Below are 27938 nucleotides of genomic sequence, written 5' to 3'. Positions count from 1 at the left end.
CTCTGTGTCCCCCTAGGAGTCATGCCCCACATTTTGGGAATCACTGAACACTACACACTAAGCAGGGCTACTGATGCCAAAGCCCAGGGAAAGGGAGAACAAGTGCAGGGCCCCCAGCACTGGAACCATGTGAAGGGGCTGTAGAAGAGGGGCAATGGCTGGTGGCACAGGGAGTTAAGGACAAAGTGGGCACAGGAGGGGGCAAGATTAGGGGTGAAGGAGGTGCAAGGGTTGGGCGTGCAGGAGCTAGCAGTAAAGGGCGAGTGGGGATCATTCAGGGGCAATGGGGAAGTGCCAAAGTAGAAGTTTTGCCCAGGGCACCATTTTCCCTAATGCTGGTCCTAGCAAACAATTGGAAATGACCCTTCAGTGAGACCAGAACCACAGTGCAGAAAAGCCCCTTTGTTAAGTGGTTGTGGCTGAGTGCTTAGGGAGATAGGTTAAAAAATAACAGGCATCTCTCTGTGGAGGTTTGATTCTTGCCTGCTAGGCAAGGTTGGTGTGTGGTGTCTGCATGGCTGTATTTTCAGTGTCTGATTACCCATGGTGCCACAGGGAGCCAAGTCTAGACATATTCAGAGGCTCTTTGCCAGGGTTTCTCAAACTTCCTTTCACTACAACCCCCTTCTGCTGAAAAACACCTTACTACATGGCCCTGGAAAGAGGGACCAAGCCCCTCCACACTGAGCAGAGGCAGAGGAGACAAAGCCTGAGCCCTGCCCCAGTTGGGGGAGGGCGAAAACCAGAGCTTGAGGGATTCAGCCCTGGGTGGTGGGACTCAGACTTTTGGCTTCAGCCTCAGGCACCAACAAGTCTAATGCCAGCCCTGGCAACCCCATTAAAACAGGGTCACATCCCACTTTGGGGTCCTGACATAGTTTGAGAATCACTGCTCTATGCTGAGGGGAGGGAGTTTTCCTGTGGGTGTAGTTGATTCACTTCCCCAAGAGGTGGCAGCTATGTCAGTGGGAGAAGCTATATCGGTGGGTTTGCAAGTTGTGGTGTTTACCACATTTAAGAAGTTTAATCAAACCCCATTTTTAAAACCATCTGTGGTCTGGGAATGGTAAAGGACGTCGATGAAGCAGGGTTTGTCCTTCAAAGTCCTGGAGATCACAATTCCATGCACCTGTTGTCATGGGGATATAGCTCAGTGGTAGAGTGTTTGTTTGCAGCTCATGTGGTCCTCACTTCAAACCCCAGTGTTCTTCTATAACTTTCTTTCTTTTTTTTTAAAAAAAGGAAAACATTTTCATTTCCATTCTCCATTATGTTCAGGAGCTCCACTACACAGGGGGGCTTGATATGAATGTAAACATTCAACATTTCACTGTCCAAATGCATAAAAACCTAGCGAAGCTGTCCATCAGCTGAAATCAGTTCCAAACCTCTTAGTGTCTAGTTTATGTTTTCATCAATTAAACAAAGGTATCATATGAATGTGGATTTGCAGATCCCTCTTCTCCAGGAGCTATGTTGTGCAGAAGAACAAGAACCACATCCAGTTGGGGTTCAGGATTCTGATGAGCAAAGAGCCAAAAAATGTTCTGAGGGCTGGAGAAAAATGCCTTCTGGTGAGCTATTGAACGAGCTCAACCTGTTTAGCTTATCAAAAGAAGATTGAAAGGTGACTTCATTGAAGTGTTGAAGGGCCTTAATGGAGAGAAAAGATTGGGTATGAAAGGGCTCTTTAGTCTAGCAGAGAAAGTCATAACAAGACCCAATGGCTGGAAGGTGAAAAGAGACAAATTCATATTACAAATAAGACACAAATATGGAACAGCGAGGATGATTCACCACAGGAACAAGCTACCAAGGAAGTGGTGGATTTGCCATCTCCTGATGTCATTTAATGAAAACTAGATGCCTTTGTGGAATGTGTTTGCCCCAAAAGTAGCTATTGTGTCATACAGGAGGCCTGCGCTATGCAGGGGGTCAGATTAGATGCTCTAATGGTCTCTTCTGGCAATAAGGTTGACTAATTTCTGAAAAACTGAGTGTAGCGCTGGGAGCAGTGTCTGATGTATTACTGTCTAGCTGGCTTGCTTCCTAGAACGATTGCTCCTTGAGTGGGGTGATCCACAGGGAGTAGCTCAAATCTCCAAAGTGCCTGGCCAGGGGCAGGACATTAGCACAGCAAGGGAGGGGTGTGGCAGTGACATCACAAAGGCTTTTTGCAGGACCTCACACTATTGGTCAAAGGTGGTGGGGAGGTGGTGACCTCACAGAAAGGTGCAACATCAGCCAGGCAGGATGGGGCGAAGGGCCGGGGAAACCTCAGAGACCCCTGTGGCTTTGCTTCAGCAAGTCTCCTTCTCCAGGTCTCTCTTTGAGGAATGAGAGAGTATTCAGGTTCACGGACGTGAGCGCCAGGAGGAACCTCTTTTGAGTTTTCTCCTTCCGTTTTTGTGATTTTACTAGAAAACAGATGTCCCTGTTTAGAAGGTAAGAGCCTCCTCGAGGTTTGAAACCTGTTCAGTCTGGTCTCTCTGTTGACAGTTGGAATCTAGGCATGGAAAATATAAGTTTAAGGATGCAGAATTTTATTCTGCACCTGGGATTTTGTCCTTTAGAATCACTGGGGACATTAGGGTTTGTCCTTTTTGTTTCACCTTTTCCTTCATCCATCCCTCCCTCCTTTCTCTTTGTCCCTTTCTTCTTTTGTCCTTTCAGCTGTTCACCTCCCAACACCAGGAGCGGTGTGTGTGTGTGTGTGTGTGTGTGTGTGTTGCAGGGGAGCGCTCGGCAGCACACACTGTGGGAGGTCCACCCAGAAATGTGGAGCTGAAATAGTGCTCGGGCAGTGATCCCCACCAGTGACTTGGGATATCCTTTGGGCTCTCTGGTGAGAACCCTCAGCCTCCCACCCTTAGTCTCTACCCTGATTGGCTGAGCAGGGGGTTATTGACAGGGAGGAGACTCAGATCCTTGTTGCTCTCTTTGAAAACTAAGGAAATAAGTCAGAATCAGTTATATGTTTGATGAATTCTGCTGCTTCGGTGCATTAATAGTTTGTGAGCAATTCATGATTCTCTCTAACATTGCAGTTCTCCTAAAATACTTGCTGAATAATTACTGTGCAGTGTTGGTCTGCAGCTCATTTGAGAACACTTTACTCAAGTCAGTCAATGTTTGAAATTCAAGATCTGATGGTTAGTTTGAAAATCAGGGCTCTTGGGTCCTATTCCCAACTCTGCCACTGGCTGGCTGTGTGACCTAAGACAAGTCAATTCTCCTTTCTCAGCCTTAGCTTCTCCCTCTTTCAAGTAGGGATAGTAATGATCCGCTTCCACCTACCTCACGGTGGGTGGAGGATGGGGATCCATTGGAGAGTGTCTCTAGGGGTAGTGCATAATATGAGGTGTCCTATCACCTTTACTCAGAGCAAATTATAACATAATAGACTATCTGAAATAGTCTCTTTTATTTGTATTTTTTTATTTTGAAATTGTTAAGAGCAGCAACTACTTAGCTCAGAGTGAAGCATCTTATCTCATGTTTGTAATCTAAGTGTCTCCTCTTTGTGTGCAACGAGACAATTTAACACACTCTGACAAACAGGAGATGCTTTTGTTTTGCAACAAAATATTTTTGCAAAGAACTTTCATCCCATTTATTTTGATTTCGAGAAAGAAAGTGGTTTAGTCTGAATGGAATTTTCTGATAGAAATGGTTTCAATTAAATTTCTCCACCATCTCAATTCCTGAGCTCTATCCCTGCCTCTGGGGAGTGGGGGTTTCCTGGTTGTTAGAACAGGAGTCAGGACCGGTGGCTTCTTTCTGGCTCTGCCACCGCCTTGCTGTGTAGGCCCTTGGGTAGGTCACTTCCCTTCTCTGGAACTGAGGCTCCTCCCCATCTTTCCAATGGGAAGAGGGACAGTTCTCGAGCTCTGGGCAGTCCTTAGCCTGGGTGAGATAAGGGGCGTTAAAACCCTCTGTGAAGGAGAAAGGGAGTTTCACGGTGTTTAGCACCAAGGAATTCTAAAGTTTGCTAAAATGTCTAGTCTGTGGAAACAAGAAATGGTTGGGGCAAAACTTTTTAACCACTGCCTTTTTTAAAGCCCATTCATGGATGTGTGTCCCTATCTCTCAGGTACCTGGGGTTCTTTGCCAGGAGGAGAGAAAGAGGTTCCTGCCTCTATTATTGTGGCCTTAACAAACCAGGTGTTGTGCTCCAGTTCTCGTCTGAGATCCCTGAAGAAGAACATCTTCCCACCCTTCAACAAGACAGGACCTATCTTTAAAAGGGAACAAAGAGAACTCTGAGACTTACTAGCTCACCTCACTTCCATAGCTGGAGAGATACTGGAGTACATTCTTAAACAATCAGTTTGTCAGCAGCACCATCAGGATAGTTTGGTTCTTAGGACTAATGAGCATGGATTTGTCAAGAACAAATCATTCCAAACCAATCCTCTTTCCTTCTTCGGCAGGGTTCCGGGCCTAGTGGAGGTGGGTAAACAGTAGATGGGATCTAGCTCGGTGTTACTAAGGCTTTTGACACAGTCCCGTAGGACAGTCTCACAAGCAAACAAGGGAAATGTGGTCTAGATGCAATCAGTGTGATGTGGGTGCAGAGCTGGTTGAAAGCCCAGACTCCAAGAGCCCTTCTCCATGTCTGGCTGTCCAACAGAGAGGGTGTGCCTGTTGGGTCTGGCAGGGATCAGTCCGGGGTCTGGTACTATTCAATATTTTCATTAGTGCTTTGGAAAATGGAGTGGAGAGCATGCTTCTAAAATTTGCAAATGACACCAAGCACTTTGGAGCACAGGATTGGAATTCAAAATGCCCTTAACAAACTGGAGAATTGGTCTTCTTGAGCCAAACTCCATGGCTGGGCCCCTCTCTCTAGACTGAGATGAAGTGAAAACCCAGAGCCAAACACTCCTCCTCCTCCTGGGCAGTGCGCTCCGCCCTTGAATGGTCAGATGCTGCTTAGCACTGTCAGAGCAGCTTTGTCTGGGAGATTCTCCCAGCACTTTTCAATAGCGGGAAAGTATGAAATCCCATCAATGGAACTCAGGAGTCCTGACTCCCAGTCCCCTGGTCCAGTGTCTCCAGCAGAGCACACTCCCTCTCATAGGCAGGAGGAGCGGCCATGAGGGCCTGCTTGTAATTGCCAGCTGTGGGAGGGAGTGTGCAGCAGTGGTCAGCAAAGGGGCCTGGAAAGAAGGACTGCTGGGTCCCATCCATACTTCTGACACTTGGTGTCACTCTGAGTCAGTAGCTTCCCCTCCCCAGGCTTGTTTCGCATCAGTAGGGTTGGGGTCGCAGTCCCGACAGCACAGGGGAATTGGGAGGCTGCAGGAAGGTGTGTAAAGTGCTGGGATTTCAGGATCCCGGTGGCACTATCACCCCTGCACTAGGGTGATGTTCTGCACCCCCTGCTGCTGGCCAAGTTTCTCCTTTCCCTGGCAATAAGAGAGACTCTTGTTTTCACAGGCAGCCGATTGCCCAGTGTCATCACTCTGTCTGCTGGCTGGGCAGGGTAGCTCATCAGGTCACCACCCCCCTCTCCAGCCTGTCTTGGGCTTGGAGAGTGAGGAGAAGGGTGAGGGATGACATTGAACATCCTCCATCCATCGCTTCATCACCAGAGCAAGTGAGTGGCATTAGGGTTCCTCGGTGGCATCCCCTGTCTGTCTGGGGAGAGGCAGAAAGAGGGGAGAGAATCTCTCCCAAAGGAGATTGGATTTGCGAACAGCCCCCAGGAGCCCCTCACTCTCAGACTGGGGAGGGGCTTCTCCAGAGCCGTCTCCAGCGTGTTTGGCAAGTTCCCAGCAATGGGGCTCTCAGCCCTTCCCTTGTGGGAGACTGTTCCCCAGGCTGAGAGTCTCTGAGCTGGGCCAGACCCAGTGAGCTGCTGAGCATGGAAATCAATGGGAAACGAAGGGGCCCTGGCCTTGCTATGTCTAGGGACGTTGAAGTGGGGAATGGTTTCCCAGGAGAAGTCCGGACTCCTGGGTTCTGTTCCTTCTCTAGCCTGGGCGGGGGATGGGTGGGAGGAAGTGTGAGTGTTTCCTGGGCTGGCAGGAGGGAGCTGCTTGTCCAAAGTGACCGATGGTCTTTGTAACTGACCCCAGTGCTCAAAAAGGACGAGACTCCCCGGTTCTTGCAGTCCCAGGGATGACGAGGGAGAAAGTTGAGGGGGAGCAGATCATGCAATGAACTCCTGCCAGTGTGTGTAGCTTGCACTCCCTGCTCCCCCGTGGGGGGAGGAGGAGCTGCTCTGGCTGGGGCAGGGATGAGGAGAGACCAAAGAAGTTGGTTAGTGAGAGGCTGCCTTGACCCCAGACTTACATCTGCTTCCCGCTCGGTTCCAGGATGGCCAGGCTCCTGAGAATGTTCAGGAAGAAGGCTCTGCAGGCGGCCCCAGAGCCTGTGGGAAGCAGCTGCCATCTTCCCCAGGAGCGGAGCGGCCCCACCGTCCCCAATGGCGGGGAAGGAGCTCTCGGCCGGGCCAGGAGGTGGAAGTGCCCAGCCTTCTGGAAGAGGTAACCTGCTCCCGGCCAGGCGCCGAGGTGGGAGAGGCACCGGCCAGGCCAAAACGGAGCTAGGCCAGGATGTGGCTGGGCAGGCAGGACCCAGCCCAGGAGCGGAACTGGGCAGGGTGGCTCTGGGGCTTGTTGTGTGGGCAGCAGCAGCCCCAGGAGCCCAGCCCCAATTTCCAGCAGGAGGCATCGCCCTGCCCAGTCACTGGGGACCTTCCAGCCTTCCCGGGGCAGGAGGTGGAGGATCCCTCTCCCAGCCCCAGCAGCTCGGCCCGCTTCCTGTGGGACAACAGCAGCACCTGGAACTTGGACAGCAGCGAGGCCGACGGGTGCTTCTGCTTTATTCCAGATGAGAAGCCTGGCTGGGCTCGGAGGGGTAAGGAAGGGGCTGAGAACACCCCAGGCCCAGGCCCTCGAGCAGTGCTATGGGGGTGGGTCCCCAGCTCAGGTGTCTGGCCTGAGCCACTGAACCCCACTGACACTAGATGCTGCCACTTTAATCCTTGATGCGCCATTGGGCTGGGGGGTGTGTGTGGGAGGCACCTCCCAGGGAGTCCAGGATTGTGGGTCTCTTTGCTATGGACTCCTGAAGGAGTTGGAGGCTGATGACACTGAGGCTACTTGGAATCAAATACATTTGAGATACAAGCACATAGCCCATATTCATAACTTCAAATACAAAAATGGTACACACATACAGCCAGCATAATTATAACCAGCAAATCATAGCCTTGTCATAGACACCTCACACGACAACCTTTGCACAATGTTTGCTGCACATATATAACAGTGGTGGCAACAATGATCCCTACGGTCCCAGTTCATATTAATAACATCACAGAAGGCTGTAGAGAAGTGGGAGAGAGGTGTCTTCCAGCCGGCGTGTCTCGTCCGTTTCTCCCTTGCCGCTTGGGCCGAGGTGGGAAGGGAGCGAAACGTCCCCGGCTGAAGGTTTTTTGCTCAGCCTTGAAGATTAAACCCGACCCCCCGGCATGGCTAGGTCGGGGTTGTCCTGGGCTCTGGGGGCAGAGGGCTGAGCTGGGAGAAGGGGAAGATGAGGGGATTTTGTCTCTGATAGATAAGGGCTTTGTCAGGAGGAAGCTGTAGGTCACATGCTGAGGGTGTTAGTGAGATTTGAGCTGGGGTAGCAGCAGCAGGGAAGCAGTGTGTGTGTGGGGGGGGATTCACCTGGTAAAAATGAAACTCCCAAGCCGCTCCCTTTGCTGGAGTAAAAGCCTCTCATTTATCTCCTCAACTCCCCTCCATGAAAATCTCCACCCCTCCCCTGGTGCTGAGAGACCCCCCTTACTCCCATGGAGATTTGTAATTGTTCTAACTCTTCCTTGGATTTGTCCAAATAGTTTTCCCAGAAAAATGTTCAAGGACTCTTCAAATGAGAAAAACAAATGAAACCAGAGAAACTCCCACCACACACAGTTTGGGTCTGAATTTTTCTGCTGAAATTTGGAGATAATAAAACTCCTTCCTCTGTTGGCCAGAAACCAAAGCTAGACCTCCCCTGCTGTAGCTGTGACTTCTACTACCAAACCACCAATGCTCTGTCTCCTCTTGTGAGACATTTCTCTGCACAATACTGCTGCTATTCCAGTTATTGACTCCAGGAAACATTTTCCTTAGCCTGGTTCCGTGTGTCACTGGTTTCTATGGCAAAGGTCAGTCCCTGGCCCTGTGGTCCAGACATCCTCATTCACATCAGGCTTCAAGTTGAGAATAATTTCCTATTCCCGCTCTGTGGGAGGGGAGACTTTTAAACGCGCTATCTGTGCGACTGCACATGGCTAAGCAAAGAGAACAAACCCCAATACCCCGCTGTGCTTTGGGAGCCAGGTTTGCGGTGGGAATTCTGTAGTTCAGATGACTTCACTCCTGGGGATTGTGATCCTTTACCAGTTTCTCTGGCATTGGGGCACTTTTATGCTTCAGCTGTGATGGCCGAGTGGTTAAGGTGATGGAGTTGAAATCCAAGAGGGTTCCCTTGTGCAGGTTCAAATCTTGCTCACAGCGAGGCCTGTGTTCTAGCCAGTATCTTATCCGGGCAATACCTCTGTACAACCCCCTGAGACACTCTCAAGTCTCTCCCAACCCCAAGTAAATCCTCTTCTGCTCCTTTCATAGAGATGCCTGGGACACCACCTCACACTGTGTCCCTGAGGGGTCAGGCAAACTCTCAGCGCCTGTAGCCTCTGCCACTCACCTAGTGCCCCATAGATCAGCCATAACCCTAGTTCTGCTCCTCTCTCTAGTGTGTGAAAGGAGCCAAGTCAGTGACTCCATGGGATTTGTCCCGGACCCCTCTAGGGCCGGCCCTGAAGGGAAGCACTGACTATCACAGTGACAATACAACTGACCAGCACTGCAGGGAGACTGAGGGAGAACCGTACTCATCATGTCTCTTCTCTCCCCTAAGGTGAGCCAGACACTGCTCTCTCCTGACTCTCACTCTAGCAGCTGGACACTAAGGAGCCATTTCCCCACAGGAAGTGCATTGAGTGCCCCTGTGGTGCTGGGGTAGGGGGGGTGGCGCTGCTGCTGGCTCTGGCAGGGGGGTTGATGTCTGCACAGACTCTCAGCTGCCAGACCAGAGGGGACACTTGGGACCTTACCAGACTGTCTCATTGAAGACGGGGGGTTGACAGACCAATACAGATGCTCTCCAGAGCACGGAGCAACATCTGCCCATGCAGCCAGGAAATGAGCATTTCTCACAGCCTGGAGCCAAGGGTGAGGCAGCAGCTACTGTTCCAGCTCCTGGGGGACAGGTCCTGTCAGCCAACAGACACTTCTTACTCACCACAGCTAAGGGCGCCGGGTTCCTCCAGTGGGGGTGTGAAGCAGCCATTCTTTTCCTGTCCTTTTTGTGTGCGACTGCTGACAAAAACATCCCAGACAGAGAAGCAACAGGCCAAAATACTGTCATGCAACTGCCAAAGTAACTCAGTTGGGAGAGTGTTAGACTGAAGATTTAAAGGTCCCTGGTTCAATCCCGGGCTTTGGCAGGCCCTGTCATTATGCTTTGTGCAGAGATGGCTTGCCCTCTGGGAGCACAGCAGTGCCTGCACCCAAGGTGAGTTCCTGACCTTGGGACCTGCAGTAGGAAAACACAAAAGGGGCTTACTTCCCCTAGTTGGCCCATCTGACCTTTAATGATGAAAGTTGTCTTTCCCAACATGGTGGGAAGAAAGTGAGGCAGGGCAGCCCTCAGGAATGGTGCCAGAGGGCTGCTAAGCAGGGTTTGGGGATGAATACTCCTCTGTGCAGCTGAGCAAGAGCAGTACCAGGGAAGGGGCATCTTTAAAAGTGACCCCACACACCTCTCCTCCTCTGGGAAGCTGGTGCTGACAGCTCCAAGGGAAGGCTTAAAAGCCACAGAGCAACTGAGGGCAGGACCATATCTATGTGTGGCCTTCAGACAGGCACAAAAACACCCAGCCAGGATGCTCCCTGCCATGCCGAACACCCACTGAAGGTCACCAGCATGCGGGGCAGCTGCTGATGCTCTGTGGATAACATCACAAGTTGGTAGGAAAGCAGGGCCAGCCCCCATGGTGGGGCCTCTGACTGGTCCCACTCAAGGTGCTCACTTTTGCAGTGGGGCAGGAGATTTTACCCCACGAGGCTTTTCCCAAGCTGGCAAGAAGCAGAGAAACACCCAGGCTCCCAAGACGCTATGTAGCAAGTACCCTCCAGCACAGGGACAGGTGCACACGCTAGCCCAGGCAGCCGCCCACTTTCTTTGGCAAGTCAGGAAGGGCAAAAGCTAGACTGGAAGCACCTGGGGCTCCTGCCGCAGCCTTTGTGACACCCAACCCCCAACTCCTTCCCAGGGCTCTAGCTGAAGCCAGAGCATTGGCCTGAGCAGCCAAGAAGAGGTTCCAGCCCTGAAGGGAGCAGGACATTCAGCACAATGGTAAAACTGCAGAAACTCAACCACCAAGGGACTCAAACCCTCAATCTTCTAATCCACACTCAGATGCCTTATCCATTAGGCCACGTGGTAACATAAGAAAAGACCCTCCAAGCACTTCTTTGGAAAAGGCAGACACTGTGTTTCTCAGGTCATCTACTGAGGGGGGCTGAGACTCTCTGGGCACAAGAAGTAGAGTTCCCAGCGACACGTGATACTTAATTCTATGGAGCCAGGTGCAGGGCTTTGGAAGGGAGGCTCAGGCATGGGGGGATTGGGGTACAGTGGACGGACCGGCTGTCTAGGTGTGGAGTTTTAGTCACACTGAGGCACAGAAGGGAGGAGGAGGAGTAATCCTGCTGACAGTCTGTGGCTGTGCAGAAAAAGAGGAGGGGTTCTGGGGACATTTTTTGCCTCTCTTTTGCCTACCTGCTTGCTCTTGTGGTGAACAGTGAAAATGATCTCAACTAGCTCAGTTAGTAGCGCATCAAGTTTTTAGTCTGAGGAGCCAAGGTTCAAGCCCCTGTCTGGGCACCCAGTTTTAAGTTGCCATGTATGCCAGGAGCCAAATGATTCCTGGTACTTCTCCACCAGCCACATGCAGATTCCCAGAATCCATGGCCATTTCCTGGAAAGGTTCCTTTCCTCAGGAATCAGGAGAGAGGCCACATCCACAGGAGCAGGCCTAGAACAAGCAGTCTCTGGCTGGCAGGAAGTGCTGTGGGGCCAGGTACTGAGAAAGCTCAGAGGGAGAGCAGCAGAGATGAGGGGAAGAGAGACAGAGAAGCAGTTTTGAAGATTTCAATAACTCAGTCCTGGATTAGGGGTTGTATAAAAGTGGATGGGTAGGGTTCTGTGGCCTGCCTTGTGCAGGAGGTCAGACTAGATGATCATATTGGTCCCTTCTGACCTATGAGTCTATGAGTCTATAATGAGGACAGTGTACAGGGGGTTCAGGTCCAGCTATTGTGGGGAACTTCCCTGGATTATACATGACCCTGGTGCAATTGGCCAGAGAAAGGATCTGAGTCCCCACCCCCTTAGCCAGAGGTCTGCCTGACCCCAAGGACGCTCTTTCTACTCTCATGTGTGGCAGAGTCCTCGTAACCCCAACAAGGCTGGGCCCAGGAATCCTGGAGGGTTTGACCCCTGTGGTGAGCTGGAGCCAGTTCCCAAGAACCGGTTGCTAAATTAGACCTCTGTGGAGAACCGGTTGTTAAAGGGCCAAGGGATGGGCAAAGAACTCCGGTCTGCAGGCTGGATCATCCTGTTGTTCTCAGGATTCCCAGCTGGGGAGGCTGAGGTTCCCCTGGCCCCTCCCTCATTTCCCACCAGCTGCAGTGTGACCAGCCACCGGCACCAGCTGGGCAGCTCAGCTGAGCTTCTGAGTCGTCCTGCTGCTTTGAGCTGCAGGCAAGGTAAGGGGAGGAGGCTGCAAGCTCCAGGGCTGCTGTGGGGGAGGCAATTTTCCCCAGCCCCTGCAGGGGCCCCTTGCCCCACAAGTATGTCTTCTCCAGCCCCGGCCCCCCCCCCGCATCCCCCCCTTAAATCAAAAATTTTTATAGGGAGCCGATTGTTAAGATTTTGGCAGCTCATCACTGTTTGACCCCCAATCTTGTCATGATCACTTGACCAGGACTACAGTGTCTCCACTCTGGGCACTTCCCTGACCCACTCCTCATTGCATGTGCTTCAAGCAAACACCATTTATTACCCAGCAATCAATGTAAAACATAAGGAAAGATTAAAGGAAAACATGTTACCCTGTTCTGTGGTGCAGGGAGATCACAACCAGCGTCTCTGGAGGGTCAGGGCAGGTCACAGTCTCTCCCTCACATGTCCCAGGCCTCCTTCGCAGGCTCTGGCTGTGCTGCAGGGACACCATGGGCTGGACACTTGCTCTGGCAGTGGCCACATGCTCTAGGTGACATGACCCTTGTTCCCAGTGTCAGCCCCCATGTAGGGGATCTCTTGATGGGTGGCATCTCCTTGCACTGGGCCATCTGCCCAGGGTCCCCCTCGCTCTCCCACACTGCTCACTGCACCCACCTCCAGCCCCAGTGCTGCTGCGGCTCTGCCTCCAGCTCCCTGGGCTGCTCCTCTGGCTTCGCTTGCTGCAGCTCTTCTCCTAGCACAGATCTGCTCCCTGGGCAGCTTCTATGGCTCGTGCTGCTGCGGCTCGGCTCCCAGCACAGATCTGCCTGGTTCTCCCTGGCTGGTGCAGCTCTGCTCCCCGGCTCTTCTCGGGCTCCTCTCTCCTTAGCTCCACCCCGCTCTGGCCCAGGCAGTTCCAGCTCACACAGAGGATGGGACCCCCTGGCCTGGTGACTCCCTCATTACACTGTCTGGCCTGTCAGTCCAGCTAACTTGGAGCTTTGGCCTCTCCCCATTGCCCCTGGGGACTGTCAGTCTCTGGGTCCTGATTTCCCATTGGCCCTTCCCCCATCAGTTGGGACTGGGAACTAGCCAACCAAAACCCCACTAAGTTTTAGTAAGGGGCCAACAGTCCCTTACATGAGCCAGCCCCGTGAGGGTCACCACTGTGCAGAGAAAGCAGCTCAAACTGGTCCCATGGTGTAATGGGCAACGCTCAGGACTCTGAGTCATTCCATCTGAGTTCAAAGCTCAGTGGGACCTTATGCTGGCTTGTGGTAAAGCCCTGGACTCACAGTGCTCAACTTCCTTGTTTCCAGCTGTACAAGAGCAGATCTTTCCCCTCCTGCTGGGTGACTTGCCCACTAGGGCCAGGTTTTGGGTTGTGATGGCCAAAATTGGTTGGGACTCTAGAACTTGCTACCCTGGTTGCTGATGCCTGCAGTCCTGTGGTTTGACCTGGTGGTTGGGATTCTTGCTGCTTCACATCGGGCCCAAAAGTTTGGCCCTTGTACTTCCTGCCACACTTTTCCTCTTTCCCACATGGGGCTTGAATAAAGGAGGGCCAGAGCCAGGCTTGATAGTCAGGGCTAGGCAGGAGGGAGGAAGAGCCCCAGGCTGGAGCCCAGCACACCTCTCCTCCTCTGGGCACCTAGAGCAGAGGTGGCTGGTGCTGACAGCTCCAAGGAAAGGCTTCAAATCTACAGAGCAACTGAGGTCACGGCCAGAGGAGGGGAGGACCATGCCTATGCGTAGCCAGCAGACAGCCACAAAGACACCCGGCCAGCCTGCTCCCTGCCATGCCAACCCCCCCTGAAGATGTGCTTAATCCACTTGCTGATCAGGAGGAAAACCTGTCAAAATCTGTGCACGAGGAGAACTTCTTTTTTCCCCTCTACCTTTCATCTGTGAAAACAGCTGTGTGAAAGGTGGAAGGGATTTCGGGGCCCAGGAGGAGGCGCTTGATGTTCAGTGCCTTAGAGAAGCTGGACTTGGACGTGGTGGGTGTTGAGAAAATGCACATTCATGAGGTTAGGGTAGATTGATGGGCAGACGGTGATTGCAAGAAGGCCCATCTCTCTGGTCCTCCATGCCAGGGAAGATTGATGGAGTTGGAGTCTTGTTCTTCACATTTGCGGTGTGAGTACAGAAGGGGCTGGAGCTCCGACCAGGGAGGGCAGTACTGGTGGACTTTGTGCTCTGCAGCACTGGTTACAGCTATATTAGTGTGTATGGTCCCCAGTTAAGACATGAATGGAAAGATCAGTGGAAGGAACTGGCTCCTTTCCTCTGGACTGTTTGGTGTTGAGGGGATTTGAATTGTGTCAGCCGGCCTGAGGACCGCTGGTCCTGTTTTCCTGACTGTCACAGGAAACATTTTTACACTGAGCACTACCTGGCGCAGGTCTGTAGTGAGGTCGGAGGAGCTCACACCAGCCCCAGAGGGGGTTCACCTTTCTGCGGGGACGGGCCAGGAGTCGCACTGACTGGATTTACGTGAAGGAGAGCACGTCGACAGCCTAGTGCAGGGTGGTGCCTATGGACTGTTCGGATCACGCCACTTTCACCATGTGCTCAGTGTGGACAATTCCCTGACCAGGGGCGGCTCTATGTATTTTGCCACTCCAAGCACGGCATTCAGGCAACCTTCGATGGCATGCCTGTGGGAGGTCCTCTGGTAACGCGGATTCGGTGGCATGCCTACAGGAGGTCTGCCAGTCCCGCTCCTTCAGTGTACCCGCTGCCGAATTGCCACTGAACCACGGGACTGGCAGAGCTCCCGCAGGCATGCCACCTAATCCGCATTACCAGAGGACCTCCTGCAGGCATGTCACCTAATCCGCATTACCAGAGGACCTCCTGCAGGCATGCTGCCGAAGGCAGCCTGACTGCCACCCTCACAGTGACCGGGAGGCCGTTCCCTGCAGCTTGCCGTCCCAGGCACAAGCTTGCTGCGCTGGTGCCTGGAGCTGCCCCTGTCCCCGACCCCGGGCAGAGGATATTGGAAGCTGAACATCCAGAGCTTGCAAGATAAAGGAGCAGGGGGGGTGAGGCCTGGTGTTGTTGGCAGAACGGGAAAGCATCAGAGGGTTCTATGGCAACCAGAGGGATTGACGGGAGTCGGTGAGGGAGGAGTTGGAGGCTTTGTTCCAGCGGTCAGGCAAACACCACAATATCAGAGAGACTAATGGTGCCAAGTTCTGCAGTGTTGCCTGTGGGATTTCCACAAGAGCATCCAGGCTGCGGAGCTGGTCATCCTGTGACTGTACAACTGGATCAAGTGACAGCTGGCCAAGTTCCAGGAGATGAGGCTGCAGCTGGCCGATATGAGCGGGAGCACCGAGTGAAGGGAGGGGCGGCCTCCCCTGACATTTTTGCAGCCTTCAGGGAATGGAGACCAAGCAGGGGGATGTGTGGACTCAGGGCAGGACCCGCGAATCCCATAGTGCAGGACAACAGTCGCTGGAGGAGGAGAGAGAGTCCTGCGAGAGGAAGCCGCTGGTGGGAAGCAATAAGTGCAAAGTGCAAACCAACCAGCTGAGAGATACAGGAGTCTAGAAGACAAACTAGCAGCAGGTTCCATGGTGTAATGGGCAGCACTCAAGAGTTTGAATCCTGGAATTTGAGTTCAAATCTCAGTGGGACCTCCTGGAGATAGTGTGGTTTGCTGCAAAGCCTTGGAGCTCAATGTATATGGTTACCCTCTACCTGGGTGAACTTCAGCAAGGTGTTTTTCTCCTCCTCCTAGGTCACTAATGCCCATTGGAGATGGTTCTTTGATCCAGCTGGCCGCTATAGGGTGGGGTCTTAGAACTTAACAGTCTGGCTAGAGATTCCTGCGGGTTGACCTGATGGTTGGGTTTCCTGCTGCTTAATCTGATGTCCACAACTTTGGTCCCCAAAGCTGCAGCTCTTCCTCTTGCCCACATGGCATTTAAAGGAAGGAGTGCCAGGGCCAGGCTTCTCAGGCTGGAGCCCAGCACACTTCTTCTCCTCTGGGCACCTAGAGCAGAGGCGGCTGGCGCTGACAGCTCCAAGGGAAGGCTTAAAAGCCACACAACAACCGAGGACAGGGCAAGAGGAGGGCAGGACCATGCCTATGTCTGGCCTTCAGACAGGCACAAAAGCACCCAGCCAGCCTGCTCCCTGCCATGCCAAACACCCACTGAAGGTCACCCATAGACCAGCATGCAGGGTGGCTGCTGATGCTCTGTGGCCATTATCGAAGATGGTAGGAAACCAGGGCCAGCCCCGCTGGTGGGACCTCTTACCCTTCCCACTCAAGGTGCTCACTTTTGCAGCGGGGCAGGAGATTTTACCCCAAGAGGCTTTTTCCCAGCTGGCGAGAAGCAGAGAAACACCCAGGCTCCATGTAGCAAACCACCTCAAGCACAGGGACAGGTGCACATTTGGAAGAGGGAAACTGCTCTACACGCTGGCACAGGCAACTGCCCATTTTTTTTGGCAAGTCAGGAAGGGCAAAGGCTAGACTGGAAGCACCTGGGGCTCCTGCCCCAGCCTTTGTGACGCCCAACCCCCAACTCCTTCCTGGGGCTCTAGCTGAAGCCAGAGCATTGGCCTGAGCAGCCAAGAAGAGGTTCCCAGCCCTGAAGGGAGCAGGACTTTTAGCTCAAAGGTAAAGCTGCACAAGCACAAAGGGAGTCAAACCCTCAATCGCCTGATCCAAAGTCAGATGCCTTAGCCATTAGGCCATGTGGTCACACAAGAGAAGACCCTCCAGACACTTCTTTGGAAAAGGCAGACACTGATGCACCCAACGAAGTGGGGATTCACCCTCGAAAGCTCATGCTCCAATACGTCTGTTAGTCTATAAGGTGCCACACGATTCTTTGCTGCTTATGCAGACACTGTGTTTCTCAGGTCAGCTACTGAGGGGGGCTGAGACTCTCTGGGCGCAGGAAGTCGAGTTCCCAGTGAGATGTGAGATTTAATTATCTGGAGCAAAGTTCAGGGCTTTGGCAGGGAGGCTCAGGCATGGGCGATTGTGGTGCAGTGGACGGACCGGCTATCTAGGTGCGGAGATTTAGTCTCACTGAGGAGGAGGAGGAATCCTGCCAATAGGCAGCAGCCAGGGTCGGTGCAACCACTAGGCGAACTTGTCGGCCACCTAGGGTGCCAAGTGGTTGGGGGAACCAAAAAGCGCACTCAGGGGAGGCAGTGCAGTGGTTGTGAGCTGGGGCAGGGGGCTGGGGGTGTGTGGGGAGAGGGCTGCCCGCAGCAAGTAACGGCGGCAGGGGCATGCAGGGGAACCACTTCCTGTCCCAGCTCACCTCTGCTCCATCTTGTCCCCTGAGCATGCTGCCCCCGCTCTAATTCTCCTCCCCTCCCAGGCTTGCCTCACTAAACAGCTGATTGGCACCGCAAGACTGGGAGGCCGGAGAAGTGGAGCAGCGCCAGCGTGCTCAGGGGAGAAGGCAGAGTGGAAGTGAATGGGGTGGGGAGCTGATGCAGGGGGGACTGCCCGGCTCTTCCCCATGGCCCCCCTCCCTGCACTCACTGCATGGTAAGTGGAGTGACCCAGCCCCAGCCTGGTCCACTCCCCTGGTTTCCAGCCACACCGCCGGCGAGTGCTGTGGGGCAGTTCCTCCCTCCCCCCAAACTTGGGAGCCAGGGGAGGTCTATGGGCCTGGGTCTCTCATCCCTCCATCCCCTCCCCTGCCCCCAAAATCCTTCTTGGGCTCTGTGGGGCTGGGTCTCTCTCCCGGCCCCTATGCTCCCCCACTGCTCAGCATGTCCTGGGAGTGACTCAGTTTCCTTGGACCAACATTTCACCACTCCACATGTGTCTCTTCTGTCCCTCAGCTCCCTCCACTCCACCCTCTTTCCCCTGCATCCCAGGCTGGGTCTCTGCCAGCCCCCTCTTGTCTCCTCCTGACCCCAATATCCCCTGCCCCTACGGGTCTATGGGGCTGGGTCTTTCCCTCCCCCATCCCCTCCCCCAATATCTCCCTGCCCCAGGCTGTGATGTGCTATAACGTGTGCTGGGGCTGTGACGTGTGCTGGGGCCAGGGCTGGCTCCAGGGTTTTTGCCATCCCAAGAGGCAGGGAAAAAAATACCACCCACGATTGCAATTGACGGCAGCTCCACTGCATCGCCTTTTTCTTCCCTGGCAATTTGGTGGCAGGTCCTTCCCTCTGAGAGGGACCAAGGGACCCGCTGCCAAATTGCAGCTGAAGAGCCAGACATGCCACTTCTTTCCCTTGGCTGCCCCATGTGGCCTAATGGTTAAGGTAATCCAATTGTGGATTAGAAGATTGAGGGTTTGAGTCCATTGGTGGTTGTGTTTCTGCAGTTTTCCTGTTGTGCTGAAAGTCCTGTTCCCTTCAGGGCTGGAACCTCTTCTTAACTGCCCCCTCATTACACTGCCTGGCCTGTCAGTGCAGCTAACTTGGAGCTTTGGCCTCTCCCCATTGTCCCTGGGGACTGCCAGTTTCAGGGTCTTGATTTCCCATTGATCCTTCCCCCCTCTATTGGTGCTGGGAACTAGCCAACCAACTCCCCCCAACCCTCACACGCACACTAAGTTTTAGTAAAGGGCCAAGAGCCCCCTTACACAAGCCAATCCCATGAGGGTCACCAATATGCAGAAAAAGCAGTATGAGCTGGTCCCATGGTGTAATCGGCAGCACTCAGGACTTTGAATCCTGCAATCTGAGTTCAAATCTCAGTGGGACCTTCTTTTGGCTTGTGGTAAAGCCCCAGAGCTCAACTTCCTTGTCTCCAGCTGCATAAGAATGAATCTTTCCCCTCCTGCTGGGTGGGTCTTTGGCTGGGATGGCCACAATGGGTGAGGGCTCTTGAACTTGCTACCCTGATGGTTGGGATTCTTGCTGATTCACGTGATGTTCACAAGCTTGGCCCTTTTGCTTCCTACCACACTTTTCCTCTGGCCCACATGGCACTTGAAGAAAGGAGTGCCAGGGCTGGGATTAATAGTCAGGGCTTGGCAGGAGCGATGAAGGGTCCCAGACTGGAGCCCCACACACCTTCCCTCCTCCGGGCACCTAGAACAGAGGCAGCCCAGCTCTGTCTGCTGGATACCTCAGCAGAGTAGGTGAGTTCATGTAAATACAGTCTGGTCCCAAAGCCTCCTCCCAACCCTGGCCATCAGTAGCTGCCAGGGGAGAGCTCATTCACACCTCGCTTACAAATCATCATTTCAAATTCTAAGGTTGGCCAACACTGCCGAAGCCAATGCACCCACATTGTCAGCAAACACAACAGCTGGGTGAGGAAACCCGGCTTTCTCCAGACTTTCCAAACCTATTTTACTTTCTCAAGTACAAGTATTTTTCATACGTTGTATCTGTTTTTAAAGTGTGTGTTAACGTTTCAATTTCCATTCAAATTTGCAACCAATGACAACATTGGCAGCGCTGCATGTAACTACCTGACCACTGAGGAGGGTGTTGGGAAAATTCGGGGAAGGGGGTGCACAGCCCCCTGGCTGGGGGGTGTATAGGGAATGTCTAGTTTCACTGAATTGAATCTCCTACTGCAGCACCTCATTAGGTAACATCAGAGAGGAGCTGCAGTGTCTAGGCAGTGGGATGTCTGTGCCTTTAAGAGCCCAGCCCTGGGAAGCCCATGCTGAGAGGTGCTGCCTGTGAGAGGGGAAATAAAAAAGCCCTCTGCTCCCCCCACCCATGTTTGCAAACTGTGATGCAGTAGGGACTGTCTGTGTGGGGAGTGGGAGAGCAGGGGAGGACTTTAGGAGATGGACGATGCCAGAGCCTGTAACCTGAGCTAGGTAAGGGAGGGGAAAGGTCAACACCTTTGCCCGGGAAGGGGACAAAGGAAGGGAGGGGCAGGAGGGAAGCAGTTTGAGTTTGGGCTTGGGGCTGTGTGGGCGGACTTCAGGGTATCCTAGCTAGGATCCAAGCACCCTGAAAGCCCAGAAGGACTCGGTGGAGGGGTCCTGACTGTGCCTGCAAGCTCTGCTGTAACCTGTGTTCCTGTTGTCCAATAAACCTTCTGTTTTACTGGCTGGCTAAGAGTCACCGTGGGTCCCAGGAAGAGGGGTGCAGGGACGGACTCCCCCACACTCCGTGACAACTGGTGGCAGCGGTGGGATATACTGCACCCCGTGGACGGCGCTTCCTGCAGTAAGTGACTGGGGAGCAGTAAAACGAAGGGGTGGTTAACCCCTGGGAGTGTGTGCCCAGTGAGAAGGACTTTGCAGTAACAGGGTCCCCCGGGGGATTGCAGCAAGCGGTCCCAGGGGCGGAGGAGTCTGCAGCTCGACCCTGGCAGAGAGGTGGTGACCTCACGAAGGGCTGGTGCACTAGGGGTCCCCCTGGAAACCGTGGGGAGCGGCGAGCACCCCGGCCTGTGAGTGGTCAGCAGGAAGATGTGTGCCAAGCGGCGCAAGTGCGACCTGCTGGAGCTGTGCAAGCAGAGGGGGCTGCACCCAGGGAGACGCACCAAGGACCAGCTGATTGCCCAGCTGGAGCAGGGAGACCGCATGAATGAACGGAGCCCTGTCTCTGAGGGAAGCAGCCGAGCAGATGCAGCGCAGGCACCAGTGTCTGTCCCCGCTGGGAGTGGTCAGCCGGCGGACGAGGGCTTCCCGAGACCCCCCCTTCCTAGGCGTAGAGGAAGGGCGGGGAGGAGCCCAGTGTATACCGAGGGCACCGTGACAACCCCGGCCAGCAGGGGAGCCTCACGGCGAAGCTCACCCCCCAGCAGGGGATCCTCCCGGCGACGCTCGGCATCCGTGGAGCGGAGGCGGCTGGAATATGAAAGGGAGCTGAGACGGGAGGAGCTCGAGTTAAAGAGGCGAGAGCTGGAGGAGAAGGCGAAACAGCGTGAACATGAGGAGAACCAGCGTAAACATGAGGAGAACCAGCGTAAACATGAGGAGAACCAGCGCCAGCGTGAGTGGGAGGAGAAGGAGAAACAGCGTAAACATGAGCTGGAGCTGGCCCAGCTGAGGAGCAGTGAGGCTCCGGCTGCGGTGAGTGAGGGGGGACCCAAGCCTACAAAGAGCTTTGATAAGCACTTGCTGCCCCGGCGTAAGGAGGGGGAGGACATAGATACCTTCCTGACGGCCTTTGAGAATGCCTGCGAGCTGCACAGGGTTGACCCTGCAGACAGGATCGCAGTTCTCACCCCCTTACTGGACTCCACAGCCGTGGAGGTGTACAGCCGACTGAAAGGGGCGGAGGCAGGGGACTACGAACTGTTCAAACAGGCCCTGCTCCGCGAGTTTGGGCTGACTCCTGAGATGTACCGGAAAAAGTTCCGGAGCCAGCGTAAAACCCGTGAGGTCACATACCTACAACTGGTCAACCGGGCGCAGGGGTATGCCCGCAAGTGGACATCTGGGGCCCAAACTAAAGAGGACCTGCTTGACCTATTCATACTGGAGCACCTGTACGAGCAGTGCCCGTCCGACCTGAGGATGTGGTTGATGGACCAGAAGCCGGAGAACCCGCAGCATGCAGGCCAGCTGGCCGACCAATTTGTGGACAGTCGGGCAGGGGATGGCAGGGAGGAGTCTCGAAGGAGCAGGCCTGCCTCAACGCAGAGAGAGAGTCAACATGGGACCTCCCAAAGGGGGCCTATGGAGAACCCCCCCAAAAGGGGAACATCCAGCGGCAGGTCCCTCCGACCCACTCAAGGGGACCCACGAGATATGGGCTGCTATCGCTGTGGCCAACGAGGTCACATACGGGCCCAGTGCCCCAAGCTCAGGGACAGACCAAGCAGACCCAACCCGCAGAGGGTGGACTGGGTAAAAACCCAATCGGAGGAGGGGCTACATTCCCAGGAAAGGGGGGTTGGCAACATACCACCTATGGATGCTCCCGGTTCCGGGTTTTTGGTTTACCGGGTGGGCGCGGGGCTGCCCCTCCGGAAAGAGTGCATTGTTTCCCTGGAAGTGGATGGGAGGAAGGTCACTGGGTACTGGGACACGGGTGCAGAGGTGACGCTGGCCCGGCCCGAGGTGGTGGCCTCAGATCGGATGGTGCCCGACACCTACCTGACCCTGATGGGCGTGGGCGGGACCCCATTCAAGGTACCCGTGGCAAGGGTACACCTGAAATGGGGGGCCAAGGAGGGCCCCAAAGATGTGGGGGTACACCAATATTTGCCCACTGACGTGTTAATGGGAGGGGACTTTGAGGACTGGCCTAGTAACACCCAGAGTGCCCTGGTCGTGACTCGTAGTCAGAGTCGGCAAATGGCACTGCACCCCGAAAACGGGGAAGGTACTCGACCTGAGGTGCAGGACCCTAACTCAGGGAGCGGGGAACGCCCAGGGGCACGGTGCAGAGAGGCTGCGGCCTCAGACCCAGCCAGCAAGAGAGAGCCGGTCCCCATTCCTGTCCCAGCTGCTGAGTTCCAGGCCGAGTTGCAGAAAGATCCCTCCTTGCGGAAGCACAGGGACCGGGCTGACCTTAGTGTGGTACAGACCATGAGGAGAGGTTGCAAGGAGAGGTTCCTGTGGGAGAAGGGGTTCCTGTACCGAGAATGGGCTCCCCCAGGGGAAGTAGAGTCATGGGGGATCAGGAGGCAGCTGGTGGTTCCCCAGAAGTTCCGTCACAAGCTGTTGTACCTGGCCCATGACATCCCTCTCGCAGGGCACCAGGGAATCCGGCGCACCAGGCAGAGGCTGCTACAGAACTTTTACTGGCCTGGGGTCTTTACCCATGTCTGACAGTACTGCCAGTCCTGTGACCCCTGCCAGAGGGTGGGGAAGGCCCGGGACAAGGGGAAAGCGGCTTTGAGGCCTTTACCCATCATAGAAAAACCTTTCCAGAAGGTGGCCATGGACATAGTGGGACCTCTCAGCAAGATGACCCGGTCAGGGAAGAAATACATCCTGGTGGTGGTGGATTTTGCCACTCGCTACCCCGAGGCGGTGGCCTTGTCCTCTATCGAAGCAGACACAGTGGCAGATGCGCTGCTGACAATTTTCAGCCGGGTGGGGTTCCCCAAGGAGGTCTTAACGGACCAGGGGTCCAACTTCATGTCGGCCCTGCTCCGGTCCTTATGGCAGAAATGTGGGGTCCAGCACAACTGGGCCTCAGCGTATCACCCCCAGTCCAACGGGCTGGTAGAAAGGTTCAACGGGACGCTGAAGATGATGCTAAAAACATTTATGAACCAGCATCCGCAAGATTGGGACAAGTACTTACCTCACCTGCTGTTTGCGTACAGGGAGGTACCCCAGGAATCTACCGGGTTTTCACCTTTCGAACTGTTGTATGGAAGGCGGGTGAGGGGGCCCCTAGACCTGATGAGGGACGAATGGGAGGGGAAGGCCTCTCCCGAGGGAGAGTCAGTGGTGGAGTATGTCCTGACCTTCCGGGAAAGACTGGCCGAGCTCATGGGCCTGGCCAGGGAGAATCTGGCCCGAGCCCAGAGGAGGCAGAAGGTCTGGTATGACCGCACAGCACGAGCCCGTGCCTTCGCCACCGGGGATCAGGTGATGGTTCTTATCCCCGTGAGGAGAAACAAACTCCAGGCCGCCTAGGAAGGGCCCTTCAAGGTTATCAAGCAACTGAATGAGGTAAACTATGTGGTGGAGCTGTCAAACCGGGCACATCACCGTCGGGTGTACCATGTGAACATGATGAAACCATACTATGACAGGGGGAATGTGGTGTTGGCCGTGTGTGGACATTGGGAGGGGCAGGGAGATGACCCCTTAGTGGATCTATTCCCTGGGACAAAAGCTGGTTCCCCCCTGGAGGCGATTCCCCTCTCTGAGCAACTGACCCCGGGCCAGCACGCTGAGATCAGAGGGGTGCTGCATCTGTACCGACAGCTGTTTTCCAACCAGCCTGGACGCACTAATTTGACTGTCCACCGGGTGGAGACGGGGTCACACCCCCCTATAAGATGCTCCCCTTTTCGGGTCACTGGTAAAACTGCCCAGGATCTTGAAAGAGAGGTCAGGGACATGCTGGCTTTGGGGGTGATCCAGCCGTCTTCCAGCCCTTGGGCCTCGCCAGTAGTGCTGGTTCCCAAGAAGGATGGGTCAATCCGGTTCTGTGTGGACTATCGAAAGCTCAATGCCATCACCGTATCTGATGCCTACCCTATGCCCAGGCCTGACGAGCTCCTAGACAAGCTGGGAGGTGCACGGTACCTCACCACTATGGATCTTACCAAAGGCTACTGGCAAGTGCCGCTGGATGCAGATGCCAGGCTGAAATCGGCCTTTATCACCCCTCTGGGGCTCTATGAGTTTTTGACCCTGCCCTTCGGCCTCAAGGGAGCGCCGGCCACCTTCCAGCGCCTTGTGGATCAGCTACTGAGGGGGATGGAGAGTTTTGCCGTGGCGTATATTGACGACATCTGCGTCTTCAGCCAGACCTGGGAGGACCACGTGTCCCAGGTTAAACAAGTCCTGGACCGACTCCGAAAGGCTGGGTTAACAGTAAAGGCTGAGAAGTGCAAGGTTGGGATGGCTGAAGTATCTTACCTGGGCCATCGGGTGGGGAGCGGCTGCCTGAAGCCGGAACCAGCCAAGGTGGAGGTGATCAGAGACTGGCCTGCTCCCCAAACCAAAAAGCAGGTCCAGGCCTTTATTGGGATGGCGGGGTACTATCGAAGGTTCGTGCCCCACTTCAGTGCCATAGCCGGCCCCATCACTGAACTGTGCAAAAAGGGGAAGCCAGACAAGGTGATCTGGACTGAGCAGTGCCAGGAGGCTTTCCGGGCGCTGAAGAAGGCTCTGGTTAGCGACCCAGTTCTGGCAAACCCAGATTTTGACAAACCCTTTATGGTGTTCACCGATGCCTCAGACACGGGACTGGGGGCGGTGTTAATGCAGGAGGATGAAAAGGGGGAGAGACACCCCATCGTGTACCTGAGTAAGAAGCTGCTACCCCGGGAACAAAGCTACGCGGCCATCGAGAAGGAATGCCTGGCCATGGTGTGGGCCCTTAAGAAGCTAGAGCCATATCTCTTTGGGCGACACTTCACCGTGTACACCGACCACTCTCCCCTGACCTGGCTGCACCAGATGAAAGGAGCCAACGCCAAGCTCCTGAGGTGGAGCCTGCTCCTGCAGGACTATGACATGGACGTGGTCCATGTGAAGGGAAGTGCCAACCTGACAGCGGATGCGTTGTCCCGGAGAGGGGACCCTGAACTTCCCCAGGTCACTGGGCAGAGTGACCCCGCTCAGTTCAGTCTCGAAGGGGGGAGAGATGTGATGCAGTAGGGACTGTCTGTGTGGGGAGTGGGAGAGCAGGGGAGGACTTTAGGAGATGGACGATGCCAGAGCCTGTAACCTGAGCTAGGTAAGGGAGGGGAAAGGTCAACACCTTTGCCCGGGAAGGGGACAAAGGAAGGGAGGGGCAGGAGGGAAGCAGTTTGAGTTTGGGCTTGGGGCTGTGTGGGCAGACTTCAGGGTATCCTAGCTAGGATCCAAGCACCCTGAAAGCCCAGAAGGACTCGGTGGAGGGGTCCTGACTGTGCCTGCAAGCTCTGCTGTAACCTGTGTTCCTGTTGTCCAATAAACCTTCTGTTTTACTGGCTGGCTAAGAGTCACTGTGGGTCCCAGGAAGAGGGGTGCAGGGCCGGACTCCCCCACATTCCGTGACACAAACACTGGAGTCTCAGCCCACCGGGATAACTGTTACCCCTCTGCCCCTGCCTGTGCCAGGGTTTAACCCTCTGGCAGTGCCTCCCTCCGGGCTTAACTCCGGCTCCTTCCCCCCTCCCTGACTTTGCCCTTCAGTCCCTCTCCTAACTCTGCCTCCAGCTGCTTGACCCCCCGACCAGTCAATTTTCACCCCCTGCCCAGACCCTGACCACCCCCTCCTCTGATTTGCCCCCCTTTGCCTCTTTTTAATCCCTGTAAAAAGTAGGGGGTGCTGGGTCCCATTCTCTGGAAGGGGAGCTGGGCACCTGGCCCCTGCCTGCCCAGTGCTCAAAGTGCCCCATGATCTTGTGGATGTTTGCCGAGTGCTGCAGGGTCACCTGCAGGGGGAGAAAAACGCGGTTAGGAGGTGATGCAGCCAAGGGTGCCTCACCAACACTGAGATGCAGCCACCTCTGGGGTGAGTTACACAAGTCAGCAAATGAATTTGGAACAAGAAATGCACTGAAAGGACCAAGGCTGCTGCAGGAGGTGAAGAAAACCAGAAAAAGCAGTAGCCCTGGATCCCAGCCCTGCCCCTCCCTCACTCTACCCCCAACCCCCACTCCCCTTCCACATTTGAGGGGAGAACCCAGGAGTCCTTGTCCCCAGCCTTGCCCACTCCCATATTTTGATATGGCTCCATCCAACAGCTGCCCCCACAATTGCAGGGCAGTGCCATGGGGCACACCGGGGCCTGCCTGTTTGCACAGGATGGCCAATGCCAGTGCTCCAAGATGGGGAGAGATGATGCTAAGGGAGAAGCAGGCAGCAGACCCCACCTCAACAGAGAAAGAAATGCTAGGGGGTGCCGTGCTGCAAGGAGTGAGGGAGGTTGGCAGGGAATGGGAGGATCACCCCTCACAGTGGGTGCATCTATTTCCCTCCCAATTCCTCCCCAGCCCTACCCCAGCCCAGACTAATCCTGGCCCAGCTACCAGGGTTAAATCTGGCCTGGATTACCCAACTGCTGGGGAAGGGGTGTGAGGCTGGGGAGCATGAGCCTCTACTCCCCCTTCCCCAGACACAGTTGCATGGGCACTGACCAAAGGAGCCTGCAGCACTGCTGCTTAAAGGAAACTGAGGCACCAGCCAGTGACAGACACATCATGGCTCTCCTCATCCTCTTTTCCATTCCATATAGAACCTGGGGAGGGGAGGGGGAATAAACTCAGGGCAGTTGCATAGTTAACCTGTGGAACTCCTTGCAAGAGCATGTTGTGAAGGCCAAGACTATAACAGGGTTCAAAAAAGAACTAGATAAGATTATGGTGGATAGGTCCATCAAGGGCTATTAGCCAGGGTGGGCAGGGATGGTGCCTGTAGCCTCTGTTTGCCAGAAGCTGGGAATGGACAATAGGGGATGGATCAATTGATGATTCCTTGCTCTGTTCACTCCCTCTGGGGCACCTGGCACTGGCCACTGTCAGAAGACAGGAGGATACTGGGCTAGATGGACTTTGCGTCTGAACCAGTCTGGCCGTTCTTATGTCTCCCTTGGCGCAGCAGTGACACCAAGTGGCCAATCAGGGTAACACACAGAGTATGTTTCCATGGAGCAGCAGTGACACCTTGTGGTCATTCAAGGTAATGCACAGAAGGTGTTTCCCTTGATACAGCAGTGACACCTAGTGGTCAGGTGGCGTAATGCACAGCATGTGTTTGCCTTCTAGGAGCAGTGACACCCATGGACCAGTTACAGTAATGCACAGAGTGTGTTTCCCACCAATCTGGGTAAGGCACAGAGCATGTTTCCCATGGAGCAGCAGTGACACGCAGTGACCAGCAGGGGTGGCATCAGACTCTTCTCGTTTGGTGGGGGACTGAGGTGGGCTAGACGAAAAAAATTGGGAGGCTGTGCCCCCCATCACCTGGCCCCACCCTTCACAGGAGCCATGCCTCTGCTCCTTCTCACTTAAAGGCCAGGCTAATTTCTTCTACCCCCTGGCCAGGGTTTAGACCAATACAACCTTTATTAAAATAAAACAGTGTTTGCTTTAAATAATCTAAATCTGTCCAAATTTTAGTATTAAATCCAAACTTCTTTTAAATATCCCATCAGGAACCAAAACCGAAATGAGAAATTGAAACCAAAAACAATGCTTAATTTAAAACCCAAACATTAAGAAAAAATTGTTTTTAAAAATAAAAACTAACAAATGCTGTAAATTAATAAATTCAACATTTTATCAAAAAGGTGTGTTATAGCAGGATGATAAAATAACATAAAATAAATAAGCCTGACCACTAAATCCTCCTGTAAAGGAATTGAATCCTTGAATACTGGCCAAATCTGTATAAAATATGCAGAAATATGTCAAAACTGGTGTTGCAGGTCAGCCATTTGAATCCAGCAAATGTCAATTAAAAGCTCCATTCCAACTAAAAAAACCCAAACAACCCAATAAACCAAAATGGTCACAGCCTCAAACAAACCTACACAGAAGCAAAAGTAAACCTGTGCCAACACTGGAACAAACGATGTAAATTTCTAATTCTAACTTCTTGTTTCTCCTAGGAGGAAAG

General features: G+C 54.1%; 3 non-coding genes across 3 annotated transcripts; all 3 read left to right on the top strand.

Moving 5' to 3' along the window:
* The first annotated feature begins 8434 nt into the window (after nt 1-8434).
* TRNAS-UGA (transfer RNA serine (anticodon UGA)) lies at nt 8435-8516 on the top strand. Its single transcript has one exon. It is a non-coding gene; the product is annotated as a tRNA-Ser (tRNA).
* Nucleotides 8517-9435: 919 nt separating this feature from the next.
* TRNAF-GAA (transfer RNA phenylalanine (anticodon GAA)) lies at nt 9436-9508 on the top strand. Its single transcript has one exon. It is a non-coding gene; the product is annotated as a tRNA-Phe (tRNA).
* Nucleotides 9509-18416: 8908 nt separating this feature from the next.
* Nucleotides 18417-18488, top strand: TRNAQ-UUG (transfer RNA glutamine (anticodon UUG)). Its single transcript has one exon. It is a non-coding gene; the product is annotated as a tRNA-Gln (tRNA).
* Nucleotides 18489-27938: the final 9450 nt, after the last annotated feature.

The sequence above is a fragment of the Gopherus flavomarginatus genome, assembly GCF_025201925.1.
Source record: "Gopherus flavomarginatus isolate rGopFla2 chromosome 13 unlocalized genomic scaffold, rGopFla2.mat.asm SUPER_13_unloc_1, whole genome shotgun sequence".
Classification (NCBI taxonomy): Eukaryota; Metazoa; Chordata; order Testudines; family Testudinidae; genus Gopherus; species Gopherus flavomarginatus.
The sequence above is the reverse complement of the archived record's forward strand: the minus strand, read 5'-3'. Positions and strand labels throughout refer to the sequence as shown.